Genomic DNA, 18,635 nt, shown 5'->3' with positions numbered 1-18,635 from the left:
TGTCTGTATCTCTCTCTATCCCAGCCTGTATCACTCTCTCTATCCCAGTTGTTTTTAGTCTCTCTATCTCAATCTGTAACTCTCTGTATCCCAGTCTGTATCTCTCTCTCTCTCTATCCCAGTCTGTATCTCTCTAAATCCCAGTCTGTATCTGTCTCTCTATCCCAGTCTGTATCCATCTCTCTATCCCAGTCTGTATCTCTCTCTATCCCAGTCTGTATCTGACACTTCTCTATCCCAGTCTGTATCTCTCTAAATCCCAGTCTGTATCTGTCTCTCTATCCCAGTCTGTATCTATCTCTCAATCCCTGTCTGTATCTCTCTCTCTATCCCAGTCCATATCTCTCGGTCTATCCCACTCCGTATCTCTCCGTCTATCCCATTCTATCTCTCTCTCTCTCTCTATCCCAGTCTCTATCTCTCTCTCTATCCCAGTCTGTATCTCTCTCTCTATCCCAGTATGTATCTCTCTCTCAATCCCAGTCTGTATTTCTCTCTCAATCCATGTCTGTATCTCTCTGTATCCCAGCCTGTATCACTCTCTCTATCCCAGACTGTATCTGTCTCTCTATCCCAGTCTGTATCCGTATCTCTATCCCAGTCTGTATCTCTCTCTCTATCCCAGTCTGTATCTCTGCCTCTCTATTCAGGTCTGTATCTCTATCTCTCTATCCCAGTCTGTATCCCTCTCTATCCCAGTCTGTCTCTCACCCTCTATCCCAGTCTGTATCTCTCTCTCTCTCCCAGTCTGTACCACTCTCTCCCTCCCAGTCTGGATCTATCTCTCTATCCCTGTCTGTATCTCTCTCTCTATCCCAGTCTGTATCTCTCTCTCTATCCCAGTCTGTATCTCTCTCTATCCCAGTCTGTATCTCTCTCTATCCCAGTCTGTAGCTCACTCTCTCTCTATCCCAGTCTGTATCTCTCTCTCTCTCCCAGTCTTTATCTCTCTCTCTATCCCTGTCCGTATCTGTCGGTCTATCCCAGTACTTATCTCTCGGTCTATCCCAGTCCGTATCTCTCCGTCTATCCCATTCTATCTCTCTCTCTCTCTATCCCAGTCAGTATCTCTCACTCTATCCCAGTCTGTATCTCTCTCTCTACCCCAGTCTGTATCTCTCTCTCTACCCCAGTCTGTATCTCTCTCTATCCCAGTCTGTAGCTCACTCTCTCTCTATCCCAGTCTGTATCTCTCTCTCTACCCCAGTCTGTATCTCTCTCTATCCCAGTCTGTATCTCTCTCTATCCCAGTCTGTAGCTCACTCTCTCTCTATCCCAGTCTTTATCTCTCGGTCTATCCCACTCCGTATCTCTCCGTCTATCCCATTCTATCTCTCAGTCTGTATCTCTCTGTATCCCAGCCTGTATCACTCTCTCTATCCCAGACTGTATCTGTCGCTCTATCCCAGTCTGTATCTCTCTGTATCCCAGTCTGTATCTCTCTCGCTCTATCCCAGTCTGTATCTCTCTAAATCCCAGTCTGTATCTGTCTCTCTATCCCAGTCTGTATCCGTATCTCTATCCCAGTCTGTATCTCTCTCTCTATCCAAGTCTGTATCTCTGTCTCTCTATTCAGGTCTGTATCTCTATCTCTCTATCCCAGTCTGTATCCCTCTCTATCCCAGTCTGTCTCTCACCCTCTATCCCAGTCTGTATCTCTCTCTCCCAGTCTGTACCACTCTCTCCCTTCCAGTCTGGATCTCTCTCTCTATCCCAGTCTGTATCTGTCTCTCTATCACAGTCTTTCTCTCTCTCTCTATCCCAGTCGGTATCTCTCTCTCTTCCAGTTTGTATCTCTGTCTCGTCCAGTCTGTATCTCTCTCTCCCTCCCAGTCTGGATCTATCTCTCTATCCCTGTCTGTATCTCTCTCTCTATCCCAGTCTGTATCTCTCTCTCTATCCCAGTCTGTATCTCTCTCTATCCCAGTCTGTATCTCTCTCTATCCCAGTCTGTAGCTCACTCTCTCTCTATCCCAGTCTGTATCTCTCTCTCTCTCCCAGTCTTTATCTCTCTCTCTATCCCTGTCCGTATCTGTTGGTCTATCCCAGTACTGATCTCTCGGTCTATCCCAGTCCGTATCTCTCCGTCTATCCCATTCTATCCCTCTCTCTCTCTATCCCAGTCTGTATCTCTCACTCTATCCCAGTCTGTATCTCTCTCTCTATCCCAGTCTGTATCTCTCTGTATCCCAGTCTGTATCTCTCTCTCACTATCCCAGTCTGTATCTCTCTCTCTATCCCAGTCTGTATCCGTCTCTCTATCCCTGTCTGTATCTCTCTCTATCCCAGTCTGTATCTCTCTCTATCCCAGTCTGTCTCTCTCTCTATCCCAGTCTGTATCTCTCTCTCTATCCCAGTCTGTATCTCTCTGTCTCCCAGTCTTTATCTCTCTCTCTATCCCAGTCTGTATCTCTCGCTCTATCCCAGTCTGTATCTCTCTCTGTATCCCAGACTATATCTCTCTCTGTCCCAGTCTGTATCTCTCTCTATCCCAGTCTGTCTCTCTCTCATTCTCCATCCCAGTCTGTGTCTCTCTCTCTCCATCCCAGTCTGTATCGCTCTCTCTATCCCAGTCTGTCTCTCACTATCCCAGCCTGTATCTCTCTCTCCATCCCAGTCTGTATCTCTCTCTCTATCCCAGTCTGTATCTCTCTCTCTGTTCCAGTCTGCATCACTCTCTCTATCCCATCTGTATCCCTCTCACTCTATCCCAGTCTGTATGTCTCTCTCTCCCAGTCTGTATCTCTCTCTATCCGAGTCTGTATCACTCTCTATCCCAGTGTGTATCTCTCTCTATCCCATTTGGTATCTCTCGCTCTACCCCAGTCTCTATCTCTCTCTCCATCCCAGTCTGTATCTCTCTGTATCCCAGCCTGTATCACACTCTCAATCCCAGTCTGTATCTCTGTCTCTCTATCCCAGTCTGTATCTCTCCCTCTATCCCAGTCTGTATCTCTCTCTCTCTCCCAGTCTGTATCACTCTCTCCCCCCCAGTCTAGATCTCTCTCTCTATCCCAGTCTGTATCTGTCTCTCTATCACAGTTTATATCTCTCTCTCTATCCCAATCGGTATCTCTCTCTATTCCAGTATGTATCTCTCTCTCGTCCAGTCTGGATCTCTCTCTCTATGCCAGTCTGTATCTCTCTCTCTATCCCAGTCTGTATCTCTCTCTATCCCAGTCTGTATCTCTCTCTGTATCCCAGTCTGTATCTCTCCTTCTATCCCAGTCTGTATCTCTCTTTATCACAGCCTGTATCTCTCTCTCTAACCCAGACTGTATCTCTCTCTCTATCCCAGTCTGCATCTCTCTCTGTATCCCAGTCTGCATCTCTCTCTGTCCCAGTCTGTATCTCTCTCTATCCCAGTCTGTCTCTCTCTCTCTATCCACAGTCTGTATCTCTCTCTCTACCCCAGTCTGTATCTCTCCCCATCCCAGTCTGTATCTCTCTCAATCCCAGTCTGTATCTCCCCCTATCCCAGTCTGTATCTCTCCCTCTATCACAGTCTGTATCTCTCTCTCTATCCCAGTCTGTATCTCTCTCTTTATCCCAGCCTGTATCTGTCTCTCTATCCCAATCTGTAACTCTCTGTATCCCAGTCTGTATCTCTCTCTTTCTACCCCAGTCTGTAGCTCTCTAAATCCCAGTCTGTATCTGTCTCTCTATCCCAGTCTGTATCCATCTCTCTATCCCAGTCTGTATCTCTGTCTATCCCAGTTTGTATCTCTCTCTATCCCAGTCTGTATCTCACACTCTCTCTATCCCAGTCTGTATCTATCTCTCTATCCCTGTCTGTATCTCTCTCTCTATCCCAGTCTGTATCTCTCGGTCTATCCCACTCTGTATCTCTCCGTCTATCCCATTCTATCTCTCTCTCTATCCCAGTCTGTATCTCTCTCTCAATCCCAGTCTGTATCTCTCTGTATCCCAGCCTGTAACACTCTCTCTATCCCAGACTGTATCTGTCTCTCTATCCCAGTCTGTATCTCTCTGTATTCCAGTCTGTATCCCTCGCTCTATCCCAGTCTGTATCTCTCTAAATCCCAGTCTGTATCTGTCTCTCTATCCCAGTCTGTATCCGTCTCTCTATCCCAGTCTGTATCTCTCTCTCTATCCCAGTCTGTATCTCTGTCTCTCTATTCAGGTCTGTATCTCTCTCTCTCTATCCCAGTCTGTATCCCTCTCTATCCCAGTCTGTCTCTCACCCTCTATCCCAGTCTGTATCTCTCTCTCTCTCCCAGTCTGTATCACTCTCTCCCTCCCAGTCTGGATCTCTCTCTCTATCCCAGTCTGTATTGTCTCCCTATCACAGTCTTTCTCTCTCTCTCTATCCCAGTCGGTAGCTCTCTCTCTTCCAGTTTGTATCTCTCTCTCTTCCAGTCTGTATCTCTCTCTCCCTCCCAGTCTGGATCCATCTCTCTATCCCAGTCTGTATCTCTCTCTCTATCCCAGTCTGTATCTCTCTCTCTATTCCAGTCTGTATCTCTCTCTATCCCAGTCTGTATCTCTCCCTATCCCAGTCTGTCTCTCACCCTCTATCCCAGTCTGTATCGCTCTCTCTCTCCCAGTCTCTATCACTCTCTCCCTCCCAGTCTGGATCTCTCTCTCTATCCCAGTCTGTTTCTGTCTCTCTATCACAGTCTATATCTCTCTCTCTATCCCAGTCGGTATCTCTCTCTCTTCCAGTTTGTATCTCTCTCTCTTCCAGTCTGTAGCTCACTATCTCTCTCTATCCCAGTCTGTATCTCTCTCTCTCTCCCAGTCTTTATCTCTCTCTCTATCCCAGTTCGTATCTCTCGGTCTATCCCATTGCTGATCTCTCGGTCTATCCCAGTCCGTATCTCTCCGTCTATCCCATTCTATCTCTCTCTCTCTCTCTATCCCAGTCTGTATCTCTCTCTCTATCCCAGTCTGTATCTCTCTCTCAATCCCAGTCTGAATCTCTCTCTATCCCAGCCTGTATCACTCTCTCTATCCCAGTCTGTATCTGTCTCTCTATCCCAGTCTGTATCTCTCTGCATCCCAGTCTGCATCTCTCTCTCACTATCCCAGTCTCTATCTCTCTAAATCCCAGTCTGTATCTGTCTCTCTATCCCAGTCTGTTTCCGTCTCTCTATCCCAGTCTGGATCTCTCTCTATCCCAGTCTGTATCTCTCTCTATCCCAGTCTGTATCTCTTTCTCAATTCCAGTCTGTATCTCTCTCTATCCCAGTCTGTATCCATCTCTCTATCCCAGTCTGTATCTCTCTCTATCCCAGTCTGTATCTCACACTCTCTCTATCCCAGTCTGTATCTCTCGGTCTATCCCACTCCGTATCTCCCGTCTATCCCTTTCTATCTCTCTCTATCCCAGTCTGTATCTCTCTGTATCCCAGCCTGTATCATTCTCTCTATCCCAGACTGTATCTTTCTCTCTATCCCAGTCTGTATCTCTCTGTATCCCAGTCTGTATCTCTCTCGCTCTATCCCAGTCTGTATCTCTCTAAATCCCAGTCTGTATCTGTCTCTCTATCCCAGTCTGTATCCGTCTCTCTATCCCAGTCTGTATCTCTGTCTCTCTATCCAGGTCTGTATCTGTCTCTCTATCCCAGTCTGTATCTCTCTGTATCCCAGTCTGTATCTCTCTCGCTCTATCCCAGTCTGTATCTCTCTAAATCCCAGTCTGTATCTGTCTCTCTATCCCAGTCTGTATCCGTCTCTCTATCCCAGTCTGTATCTCTGTCTCTCTATCCAGGTCTGTATCTCTCCCTCTGTCCCAGTCTGTATCTCTCTCTCTCTCCCAGTCTGTATCTCTCTCTCTTCCAGTTTGTATCTCTCTCTCTTCCAGTCTGTATCTCTCTCTCCCTCCCAGTCTGGATCTATCTCTCTATCCCAGTCTGTATCTCTCTCTCTATCCCAGACTGTATCTCTCTCTCTATCCCTGTCTGTATCTCTCTCTATCCCAGTCTGTCTCTCCCTCCATCCCAGTCTGTAGCTCACTCTCTCTCTATCCCAGTCTGTATCTCTCTCTCTATCCCAGTCTGTATCTCTCTCTGTATCCCAGTCTGTATCTCTCTCTCAATCCCAGTCTGAATCTCTCTCTATCCCAGCCTGTATCACTCTCTTTATCCCAGTCTGTATCTCTCTCTCTATCCCAGTCTGTATCTCTCTGTATCCCAGTCTGTATCTCTCTCTCACTATCCCAGTCTCTATCTCTCTAAATCCCAGTCTGTATCTGTCTCTCTATCCCAGTCTGTATCCGTCTCTCTATCCCAGTCTGTATCTCTCTCTATCCCAGTCTGTATCTCTCTCTATCCCAGTCTGTATCTCTCTCTCTATCCCAGTCTGTATCTGTCTCTTTATCCCAGTCTGTATCTCTCTGTATCCCAGTCTGTATCTCTCTCTCTCTATCCCAGTCTGTATCTCTCTAAATCCCAGTCTGTATCTGGCTCTCTATCCCAGTCTGTATCTCTGTAAATCCCAGTCTGTATCTGGCTCTCTATCCCAGTCTGTGTCTCTCTCTGTATCCCAGTCTGTATCTCTGTAAATCTCAGTCTGTATCTCTCTCTCTCTCTATCCCAGTCTGTATTGTAGCCATGTAAAATGGCTGGTTCCGATTAATCTGGCTAAAGCCCAGTTTAAAACGGCTAACCCGAAAGACTGCTGGGAAAAGCAGCCAAGAAGACACAAGCAGGTAGCTGCAGACAGTTTTGCATATTCGGCTCTGGGAACGTAGCCCAGATCGATACTCAGGGCTATCAACAGCCCATCAACCCAGGTATATGCAGTTGCATTCAGGACTGTTTACACCTAATCTACTCAGACATCCACAGTTAAATCGGCTATCCCCGGGAACAATTGCAACATTTTAGCAATTGAATACCGGGCCAGACCTGTTGGCGCCTGCAGTGGCCGAAACAAAGACAGGTGAGCGACTACCCCCCGATCGAGGAATCGCCTCACCATTGGACACATCGACCCCAGAGATTGGGGACAGAATCCAATCACTTGGGACTCAGGGTCAAGGGCCGCCCCGGGAGGCGGGAAGCCCCTGGGCCCTATAAAAGTGAAGGTCCAAGTTCAGATCTCTCTCTCTCCTCTTCGCCTGCTCGAGACCTTCGCAAGACCAGCCACCGACAAGTGTAAGTTTGAATCCAACGATCGCTATCCGGTAGAGACACCTAGCCACCGACCTGTAGCAGCCTTTTGAATCCCATGGGCCAGATTTGATTGGACAAGCCATTCGTTTCCCTGACCTGGTGGGCTCTTCCTAAGTTAAGTATTGGCCAGTAGTGATAGGTTTATTATATAGAAAGTAGTATTAGGGTATTAATATTGCTTGTTGTATATAATAAATGACCGTTGTTTTAATCCTTACTAAGCGGTGTGCTGTGTTATTAATCATAACCTGAACTTGAACCACGTGGCGGTATCATAAAGATACCTGGCGACTCATGAGCAAAGGTGACCTAAACAGAGCAAATAGACTAAAGCTAAAAAGTGCAACATAATTGGCGACATCCTGACGGGACCCGACTTAGAAGTGGAAAACCACTCCGGGAGAACCCCAACATTTTGAATTAGAATCCAATCGGAAACAAAAAAAACCCCCACAAGTGTTCAAGCGGTTCTGGTTAATAATTCACAATTCGGAAGTGTGTATATGCATGCGTAACTAACAGGGTTATAAGGCAAAACTGATAGATCTTTTGTTGCGTCAAAACTGTCGGCAGTTGGTATTTTGGAAATTAGCGCAAGCCATACCCGCATCTACCACACCACCTTAGCCCCCTGTTCCAAATTCGAACGTAACGAGCAGGTAAGAGAGAGCCATGCAGGTAATGCAAGCGATGCAGCGCCTCATGAACCCCGAAGATTTTGCTGTCGCACCAGTCAGCAGCGTAGGAGCGGGACAGTGTCCCATTTGGTAAGTGGAAATCCGCAAAATTCTGCAGGGCAAAGGATGGCCCGTGTGGAAGGATTTCTGCAATAACGACGACTCAGGTCCTAGAAGTATAGGGCATACTTGGTGGGAGAACCTGAGTGAGATTCACAGAAAGAGTTTAGCAAAAGCGTGCAAGCCGATGGCAATTGTGTCCTGTCTGGCACAATTGCAAGGCACAGAGGAGGTCGTCAGGACGCTCGGCAAGGAAATAGAAGGCATACATCGGATAAGTAAAACCGATATATGCGAAATTGAGAAAGAGAACCTGGAATTGAAAGGGAAATTAGCAGCAAAAGACGAAGAGGTGGCTGACGCCAAACGGGTCACCAATCTTGTCTGGCGCACTTGAGTAGTTTCCAGTCACAATATGAGAAGGCTTATCAGGACCTGCAGCGTGCAGTCCTGGTGAAGAAAGAAACAGAAAACCAGTTAGAGAAGCTCCAGAAACAATGCAGTGATCTCAAGGCAGCCTTGAGAGCGCTCCACGCCACAACAATGGAACAAAGGCAGAGTACTTTAGACCATGCAAAGTGCCGAAAGCAGGTTGCAGACCTGCAAGCAATGCTTTCTGTCCAAAAGGGATTTCAAGAAACCTTTGGGGAAAGTTTAGAACAGGAAGACGGCCCTGATTGGGAAGAATTGCAAGAGACAGCGCAGAGATATGTTCAGGGAGCATGTGCGCAGGGAAAACCCCAAAGGAGGAAAGCACCCCCACCCCCCACACAACAGATAATACAGGCTCCCATGAACCCTGTAACAACCCACCGCACCGCCACAGCAGACGAGGCGGAGGTCTTATATTCCACCCCCCTCACAGTGACCCAATTACGGGACGCGTGTGCCAAAATCACACCGTTCCTCCCCGCTTCAGACCCACACCATTTCTTTGCCACCGTCAAACACCAGGCGACCATGTACGGCCTGGATGAGAAAGAGCAGGTAAAGCTCACGGTCCTCAGCTCAGACCCATCGGTCGCAGCAGCCCTTCCCGACCCATAGAATGTAGGAGGAGGCACCCTTGCAGAAATGCATACCGCGATCCTGGATGCAATTGGGTACAACCGGGGCGACCCCGTAGACGGTCTGAATAAATGCAGACAGAAAAAGTCTGAACACCCCACAGCGTTCGCAGGACGCTTGTGGATTCATTTTGAAGCCGTTTTCGGCAACGTAGATCGCGCCCATTTGTCCGCAGACAATATGGCCAAGTGGACCCGCACCCTTATCTCCCATGCCACGGAAGCAGGACAGAATGCCTGTAGCAATTATGACCCCTCGGAGGAGGCTCATAATGAGAAGTGGGTGGTCAAGAGATTGTCCCGGGTTTGGGAACAAGCGGCTCACGGTAAATCAGCCACTAGAACACCCGAGGAAAACCAAGCCGCCGCAGATGTGCAGGCAGTAAGAACCACTCTTCACAACCCCGCCTGGGTAAGCGAGGGAAAGAACGGGTCCTAGCCAAACCGCAAGAGTGCTACAATTGCGGAAAATTGGGACATTTTGCTAGAGAATGCAATGGCCCTAAGAAACCACAGAGTGCCCAACCGACAGGCACTCTCGATAAGAAAAAGGCAGAGCCCGTAGCGACCGAGAACTGAGGTGTCCACATGATGATTTAAAGGAGACACTTGGTGAAAAGTGTTGTCCTTCATGATGGAACCTGCAGAATGTTTTATGTTGTCTGTCTGTTTGTTAAATGTTGTTCGTCCTACAGGAGAATTCTCTCACCGCCCCACACCCATTCACCTGAACTTTTAACTTTTCCCACTGACCCCCACCGCGGCCACACACCCATTCGGCCGATACCTCTGAGGACTTGCCTCAGACACCCGATCGTAGCTACTCTTCTGATTTGATGGTAGAATCAGAACAGTAACCCCACCATGATGACTACATTTTTGTCCGTTCTTTGGTCGCTCAGGCAGTGGAGAAACGGCGTGAGGCCCGCCCTGCCTGGGGACCCCCCCCGTTGGTCAAAAACGCTCGGGTAGGGAAGATACGGTATTGGTAGCCGTCCCACCTGGGGACTCCACCCAAATCGTACCCATCGCGGCCCACACAACCTCATTCGAACTTTTCTTTTTAAAAAAAACGTTTTATTTTATTTAGGCAACCTTTGGGTTGCTGCCACATGCTATTTACATCCTAGAGCATTTGGATGATAAACTTAGCACTGGTCCACCATTGGGAAGTGTGCCGTGTCCAAACATTTGTTTTGAAAAAAAATGGGGGGAGAGTCACATACTGTGACCAATTATAAGGGTTTAATTGGCCCCAAGAAGGACAGACACACTAACACACCAGATATTAAACCAAAGTATTTACACACACTACGCTTGTCTTACAGAACTCCAGAAGCTCCAAGTCCGGAGAAAACCAGCGAACACAGGAAAAGGAAAGAAAGAAGACAGCCATGAGGACTCCTTTCTTCGTGCTCAACATCTTTGTGGACATTTGGTTGCGCGGGAACGCGGACCCCATTACTCCAAACCCCCCTGCCGTTAACGCTTCACTGCCCCGTAGTACCGAGGGCCCAGTCACCAACCACGCTGCATTATCCTGGTGTGCCAAGTTCATAACTTGGTACTCCCTATCGTACATCATTGAGGCACTGTTGGCATTGGCTATACTCAGTTGTGCAGTACAGACCATGCGCCTCCGCAAGTGGAAAAGGAGAGCGGACCGCGCTCGAACCCCGGTCTATCGGATCCAATCCCCGATATTCGGCTACAACCAGACCCCAGACCCCCGCGACATATGAATAATAAAACATGCACTGGCGGTTTGTTGTTTTTTCCTGTAAATAAAAAGAGAATGTATGGAAATGTATGATCCTGAGCTTGACTGCCAAGCCAGGAAAGAATATATTAAATGTTGTAATTGTTATTGTATGTTTAGAGAGATAAGATTGTATAATACTTGAAGAATTGTTTAGGTAAAATTAGAGGTTCCCAGTTTATTTTTTTCCAGACACATGCCCCTGCCTGACATAGTGCCCTCAAGAATTGTTTAGGTAAATTTCTGTGCATAGCTAGGGTCAGAGTAGAGGCCATGTGGGAGGTGCCCCCCCAGTCGGGAAACGAAGAGGACAAAATTTATGTGATCCTTCACGCTTCGCGTTAGGATCACAAGGCGGGAATGTAGCCATGTAAAATGGCTGCGTTCCGATTAATCTGGCCAAAACCCAGTTTAAAACGGCTAACCCGAAAGACTGCTGGAAAAAGCAGCCAAGAAGACACAAGCAGGCAGCTGCAGACAGTTTTGCATATTCGGCTCTGGGAACGTAGCCCAGATCGATACTCAGGGCTATCAACAGCCCATCAACCCAGGTATCCGCAGTTGCATTCAGGACTGTTTACACCTAATCTACTCAGACATCCACAGTTAAATCGGCTATCCCCGGGAACAATTGCAACATATTAGCAATTGAATACCAGGCCAGACCTGTCGGCGCCTGCAGTGGCCGAAACAAAGACAGGTGAGCGACCACCCCCCGATCGAGGAATCGCCTCACCATTGGACACATCGACCCCAGAGATTGGGGACAGAATCCAATCACTTGGGATTCAGGGTCAAGGGCGCCCCGGGAGGCGGGAAGCCCCTGGGCCCTATAAAAGTGAAGGTCCAAGTTCAGATCTCTCTCTCTCCTCTTCGCCTGCTTGAGACCTTCGCAAGACCAGCCACCGGCAAGTGTAAGTTTGAATCCAACAATCGCTATCCGGTAGAGACACCTAGCCACCGACCAATAGCAGCCTTTTGAATCCCGCGGGCCAGATTTGATTGGACAAGCCATTTGTTTCCCTGACCTGGTGGGCTCTTCCTACGTTAAGTATTGGCCAGTAGTGATAGGTTTATTATATAAATAGTAGTATTAGGGTATTAATATTGCTTGTTGTATATACTAAATGACCGTTGTTTTAATCCTTACTAAGCGGTGTGCTGTGTTATTAATCATAACCTGAACTTGAACCACGTGGCGGTATCATAAAGATACCTGGCGACTCATGAGCAAAGGTGACCTAAACAGAGCAAATAGACTAAAGCTAAAAAGAGCAACAGTATCTCTCTCTGTATCCCAGTCTGTATCTCTGTAAATCCCAGTCTGTATCTGTCTCTCTATCCCAGTCTGGATCTCTCTCTATCCCAGTCTGTCTCTGTCTCTCTATCCCAGTCTGTATCTCTCTCTCTCTATCCCAGTCTGTATCTCTCTCTATCCCAGTCTGTCTCTGTCTCTCTATCCCAGTCTGTCTCTGTCTCTCTATCCCAGTCTGTATCTCTCTCTCTATCCCAGTCTGTCTCTGTCTCTCTATCCCAGTCTGTATCTCTCTCTCTATCCCAGTCTGTATCTCTCTATCCCAGTCTGTACCTGTCACTCTATCCCAGTCTGTATCTCTCTATCCCAGTCTGTATCTGTCACTCTATCCCAGTCTGTATCTCTCTATCCCAGTCTGTATCTCTCTCTCTATCCCAGTCTGTATCTTTCTCTCTATCCCAGTCTGTATCTCTCTATCCCAGTCTGTATCTCTCTCTATCCCAGTCTGTATCTCTCTCTCTATCCCAGTCTGTATCTCTCTCTCTATCCCAGTCTGTATCTCTCTCTCTATCCCAGTCTGTATCTGTCTCTGTATCGGCTGTGTCTGGGGGGGGGGGGTGGGGGGGGGAGGGGCTGGCCGGGCCGCGGCCGCCTCGCCTCCGCTGCGCCCTCTGCAGCCCCCGGGGCGACGGTGCAGCGGGGCTCGGGTTCTTTCTTCTTTTCTTCTGCTCGCTTGTCAAGGCCCAGGAGGCACCGTAAGTACAGTCAGAAAGAGGGGGGGGAGAGAGAGAAAAACCCAAAACAACAAATTAAAATGCCAGGAACTTCCTGCCTTCTTCGGTGAGAACGCGAGCGGCTTTTCCAGCGCCCAGGCTGAGGCGGGAGAGGGAAAACAAAGTGGTCTTTGGGTCGGAGATCGGCGCGGCGTCGGCTCCTGTAATGAACCAGGAAGAGTAAAAAAAAAAGCCTGTCACTCTTGTCATTATTCGCTCCGCGGCGTTTTATATTGACAAAAAATGTTTTTGTGAGGTGGTATGTTTTGGGGGATGGGGCGATTCCTCCTCCCTCACTCCCGCGCCCCTCCTCCCAGGATGGGGACTTAGCCTCAGATGAGTGGCTGTTCCCCCCCCCCTCCTTCCTCCCCCCTTAAAAAACAAGACTGGTGAATCTGGGCACAAGAGGTTAAAAGAAACAGGAGTTTAATAAAAATTCTAGCACCAGGCTCCTCTTTCTGCGAAGACTGTACAAGATGATTGTTAATGGGATGTTGCCAGGCCTGCCTAGGCCTCACACTGAAAGGCACAACTGCTGTCCCTGTGGGCGTTTAAAATACTTGTTCCCCAAGGCAGGCATGCAGTTTTAGGGTTGTTCTTTTATTGCACAATTTTGATTTTGTTGTTGTTGTTACCTCCCCCCCCCCCCCCCCCCCCTCCCCATTTACGCTGTTCTTGGAGTAGAGTTGGGGGTGGAGAGAAAAGCCTTAATCAGAGTAGGGTGAACATTATCTTCAGACGCCTGACCCCCCCCCCCCCCCACCCCGAAGCATACCAAAAGTACCCTCGACGTGCTTTGCAGAATGCCAACTGTGTTTTTGGGGAGGGGGTATTGTCCGCTGTCTGGGTTTGCACGCTGTATGCTTCTTTTTTTATTTTGCATGTGAAACTTTTGAGGAAGAAGTTTCCTCTTCAAAAAAATGTGTTTAAAAATCCTATCCGACTTTCATCCTGCTTATTATTAATGTTGGAACAAATTTTTGCTTTCAAATAAGCAGCTGCCAGAGCGTACCACAAAAAATTATTTCCGCGCACTGGAACAAAGTGTAATCCGAACTTAAAATTTTGTTCTGATCGTCATTTTGCTACCGTATTATTTAATCTACGCCGCTCACTTAAACTTTGAAGTTGCCTATCTCGTCATTCTTTCTGCACATATCTCGCAAATCTGCTTTCCAGAAAGCAGAAAGTCATGGGAGTTCTTCATGGGAGTTCTTCACAGCTACCATGACCATCTTCCATTTCTGTGGGACAAGACTGCTATTTCGTGTTCTTCCCAGTGGCTTGTGTATGAGTGAAATTTGGCTGCCCTCAAATTGCACTTCAGGTTAGGATTATTGTCTGAGTAAACTGAGGGTTAGGGAGAAAAGGTACTTTTAATGTTCCCAAGGTCATTTGGTCAGATCGAGTGGTACATAAGCTATTTATGTTCATCATTATTGATTAAACAAGCTAAAAATGCAGGAATGTGCAGCATCAATGCTACAAAAGTATGGAGGTTATACTGTAGGTCTGGTTTTGAGCCTTGCTCCAATCCTAATAGTGCAGCACGGTAGCACCGTGGTTAGCACAGTTGCTTCACAGCTCCAGGGTCTCAGGTTCGATTCCTGGCTTGGGTCACTGTCTGTGCGGAGTCTGCATATTCTCCCCGTGTCTCCCTGGGTTTCCTCCGGGTGCTCCAGTTTCCTCCCACAGTCCAAAGATGTGCAGGTTAGGTGGATTGGCCATAATAAATTGCCCTTAGTGTTCAAAACGGTTAAGTGGGGTTACTGTGTTACGGGGACAGAGTAGAGGTGTGGGCTTATGTTGGGTGCTCGTTTCAAGGGCCTGTGCAGATTCAATGGGCCGAATGCACTGTAAATTCTATTCTATGATAAGTAAAGTGGACTCTTAATGGATTGGTGCAAATGTAGTCTTCTCAATCTGTGAGAGTCCATTCTGTTACTAGGCTTGCTATCAAAAGCAACACGTAATTGTATGGATTCACTTTGTCCTCTTCAATTTCTTTTCTCCTTCACAAGGATTGAGTGAGATGACTTTTACATCACCCTGCTCTTTCATCTACTTTTTAAAGGAAAACAGTTTGCACGTCATTAAACCCATTAACTACCTCTTTGTCCCACTATTTAGCATATATGACCTGTGATAGTTTTCTGGAATATTCCCCGACCTTCCACGTTTGCCTACTTTTTTGGGGTTTAGATGAGATTTAGCTAAAATAACTACTTGTATTTTCTGTTGACAGAGATTGCTGGACTTGCTGTATATTTTGATAATTTTGTGTTTTATTTCTGACTTCCAGCATTTGTGATTTTTCCCTTTTTATCTTCTTTTTGATGAATGGGGCAAATAAATTAAATGTTAACAGCTTACAATGCAAGGTCTTTATAGTGAGAACTGATCTAGATGAATTTATATTAGCCAACAATCAAACTATCATCAGTTTTGAATTTGTAATACTATTTTAAAATAAATTTAGAATACTCAATTCATTTTTTTCAATTAAGGGACAATTTAGTGTGGCCAATCCACCCAGCCTGCACATCTTTGTGTTGTGGGGACGAAACCCAGGCAAACACGGGGAGAATGTGCAAACTCCACACGGACAGTGACCCAGAGCCGGGATCGAACCTGGGACCTCGGCGGCGTGAGGCAGCAGGGCTAACCCACTGCGCCACTGTGCTGTCCTTTGAATCTGTAATACTTACATTCCCTCGCTCAGCGGGTACATAGTGTGAACCTGAGCCATACTGGAAGGCGCCATGTTTGATCCCTGGGCTTTGTTAGGGCAGCTGGTCTTTAGCTAAGGCAGCAGTTGGAGTGCTGTCATTTGCCTTTATCCTAAAGAGGGGAAAATAAACTTGATTTAACTGAGTTCCTCCATCCGGGAAGTCCGAATGGGCCTGGTTTGCGATGGCTGTCCCGAGTTGAATAATTGGTCAGCACTTGATACCAATTGTTCACCAACGACGGACAAACAGATTCAAGCTGCTTTACCTCTCCCAATATTGTGGGTCCAGGGTGATGGGCCCACACAACTGCCTGGGGAAAAAAAACACTTTGAAGTAATGTTGACTGCTTGTGCACATGGAACTGCGTCCAGGGTAAGTACGTCTTTCAGGAGGGGATGAAGCAAGGTGAGAATGTGAGCAGGGAGCAGAAATGATAGGTGAGGGAGCACTGTTCTTAGGATGGCGGTTGAGTGTTTTGAATATGTGGGTGTGGAATGGCATCATTCACTAGATCGATCTGAGTAAGTTTGTAAATTGTTCAAGTAAAATGTGGGAAGGTAGTTCTGATTGGGCCTCTTTTTACTTGCATTGAGGATATGCTGTTATGCAGGTTATTCACAGTTGCATTGAAATGTTGCAAACAGAATAGGGAAACTAATGCTCGAGTGTGGAACTGGAGCAAGTACAATGTGCATCGATGGGCAAAAAACCCCAGAAGGAAATCCTACAGAATGACATTTAAAAAAAAAAAGCATTTTCACGGGATATGGGCTTCGCTGGCTAAGGCCGGCATTTGTTGTCCAGGCCTAATTGCCCGGGGATAGGTGGGGGTGAGCTGCCTTCTTGAACCACTGCAGTCCATGTGGTGTAGGTACACCCACTGTGCTATTAGGGAGGGAGTACCAGAATTTTGACCCAGTGCCAGTGAAGGAACGGTGAGATATAGTCAGGATGGCGAGTGATTTGGAGGGGTGTGGTGTTCCCAGGTATCTGCTGCTCTTGTCCTTCTACATGGTAGCGGTTGTGGGTTGGAAGGTGCTGCCTAAGGAGCTTTGGTGAGTTACTGCAGTACATCTTGTAGATGGTACACACGGCTGCCACTGTGCGTCGGTGGTGGAGAGAGTGAATGTTTGTGGAAGGGTTGCCAATCAAGCGGGTTGCTTTTCTTGGATGGTGTTGAGCTTCTTGAGTATTGCTGGAGTTGCACACGTCCAGGCAGGTGTGGAGTATTCCATTACACTACTGACTTGTGCCTTGTAGGTGGTGAACAGACTCTGGGGAGTCCTAGCAGGATTCCTAGCCTCTGACCTGCTCTTGTAGCCACAGTATTTATGTGGCTAGTCCAATTCAGTTTGTGGACTATTTCAGTGTCAGAGATGCAGCATTGGAATGTTACCGTGTGCTATATTCTCAACGTTTGTAGTACAAACCTTGTCTAGTACAGAGAACAAGTACTAAAGTAATACAGGGGTATAAAAGCAAAATACTGCGGATGCCGGAAATCTGAAATAAAAACAGAAAATGTGGGGAAAACCCAGCAAGTCTGGCAGCATCTGTGGAGACAAAATCCGGGTTAACATTTTGAGACCCTATGAATCTTAATAATACAGAGTTGAAACGATAATATTTCTCATTGCACAGATGCTGCCAGACCTGCCCTGAGTCTTGCCAGCATTTTCTTCATTTAGTACAGGTGTACTGCAGACCGTGAATTTAGCATATTCATAAGAGTTGCTACTTTGAATGCCGCTCAGTTCTTTTGCTGAGTGGCCCTTGCAAGCAGACACAGACCAGACTGAATCTTGAAGTTCATTCATCCATTTAATTTGGTGATGATAGTGCAGTACATTTTTAAAGTTACAAGATCTTGACCTTTCCCTCATGCAGGATTGCGGCACAGTTTTGTTTTTAAAAAGACAGCTATCATGTTTTGTTTACTGTTGCAAGCAGCTGGTGAGAATGATTAATCACGTGACTGTTCTCCTGACATTGCTTTTTCGTTAATGCCTGTGTGGGAACGGGCTGGTAGGAATAGATGTGTTCGAGTTCATTTTTAATCTTAGTTTTATAAATGGACCCTTTCTCCCCGAGCAGAAAATTCACCCTGAAGCCCGATTTCCGCTGCAGTAAACTAACTGAGTGAAAATTAATGCCGTTGTATGCTAGGCCTGTCTCTGAAGAAGTCCTCATATTGGTCCTTCTAGGACAAGCCAACAGTGTAAATGGGCTACAAGATAGTGATACAACTCAGCCTATGTCCCCAGACCAATTGCCATGCTAACATGGCAAGTTTAAAAAGATTATGTTTGCAGTGTGGGCGGCTAATGCTGCTTTTTACTCTATTAATATAAGTAAAGTCGCCATAGTCTCAGATGACCATAGGCTGCTTTCCCATTTGACAAGGAGAGCTGAAACCAAAAAGAAAATGCTGGAAAATCTCAGCAGGTCTGGCAGCATCTATAGGGGGAGAAAAGAGCGAATGTTTCGAGTCCAGGTGACCTTCTGTCAAAGCTAAAGACAGAGAAAGCGGGAATTATGTATACTGTGGCGTGAGAATGAAAGATGAGTCATAGCCACAGAAACCCAGGGAAACGGGGTGCTAATAGCCACAGAAAGCAAGGAGAAAGAGTGCTAATGGAAGTCCCCAGAGAGAACAAAAGATGTGAAAGGCCAAACTGCAGAGAAACTAACATCAGAGGGTAAACTGTGACAGATGTAGATTCTTCCTCAACCGTGATTTCCCACCTACAGTTGTTGACAGGGCCTTCAACAGTGTGCGGTCCATATCCCAGGTCACTATGCTCACCCCCTACCCTCCCTCCCAGAACAAGAATTGAGTCCCCCTCGTTCTCACATTTCACCCCACCAGCCTCCGTAAGCAAAGCATAATCCTCCGCCATTTTCGCCAACTCCAGCGTGATGCCAACACCAAACACATCTTCCCTTCACTCCCTCTGTCAGCATTCCCCAGAGACCATTCCCTCCTCCACCATACCCAACACCTCTCCCACCACCCATGGGACCTACCCATGCAATCGCAGAAGGTGTAACACCTGCCCCTTTACCTCTTCCACGCTTAAAATTCCAGGCCCAAAACACACATTACAGGTCAAGCAGCGTTTCACTTGCACCTCTTTAAATTTGGTCCACTGCATTCGCTGCTCCCAATGTGG

General features: G+C 47.1%; 1 protein-coding gene across 5 annotated transcripts in view; it reads left to right on the top strand.

The window, feature by feature from the left end:
* Positions 1 to 12,601: 12,601 nt before the first annotated feature.
* Positions 12,602 to 18,635, top strand: part of zbtb33 (zinc finger and BTB domain containing 33) — a 30,909-nt gene continuing 24,875 nt past the window's right edge. For 2 of the 5 annotated variants that reach the window (XM_072505832.1, XM_072505829.1), the window contains exon 1: positions 12,698 to 12,712. The gene's annotated coding sequence lies outside the window, so the exon portion shown is untranslated. Of the gene's footprint in view, positions 12,713 to 12,780; positions 12,798 to 18,635 lie in introns of those variants that run through there. The other 3 variants (XM_072505828.1, XM_072505831.1, XM_072505830.1) reach the window with 3 other exon arrangements.

This window comes from Scyliorhinus torazame, chromosome 5 (assembly GCF_047496885.1).
Source record: "Scyliorhinus torazame isolate Kashiwa2021f chromosome 5, sScyTor2.1, whole genome shotgun sequence".
Classification (NCBI taxonomy): Eukaryota; Metazoa; Chordata; class Chondrichthyes; order Carcharhiniformes; family Scyliorhinidae; genus Scyliorhinus; species Scyliorhinus torazame.
The sequence above is the reverse complement of the archived record's forward strand: the minus strand, read 5'-3'. Positions and strand labels throughout refer to the sequence as shown.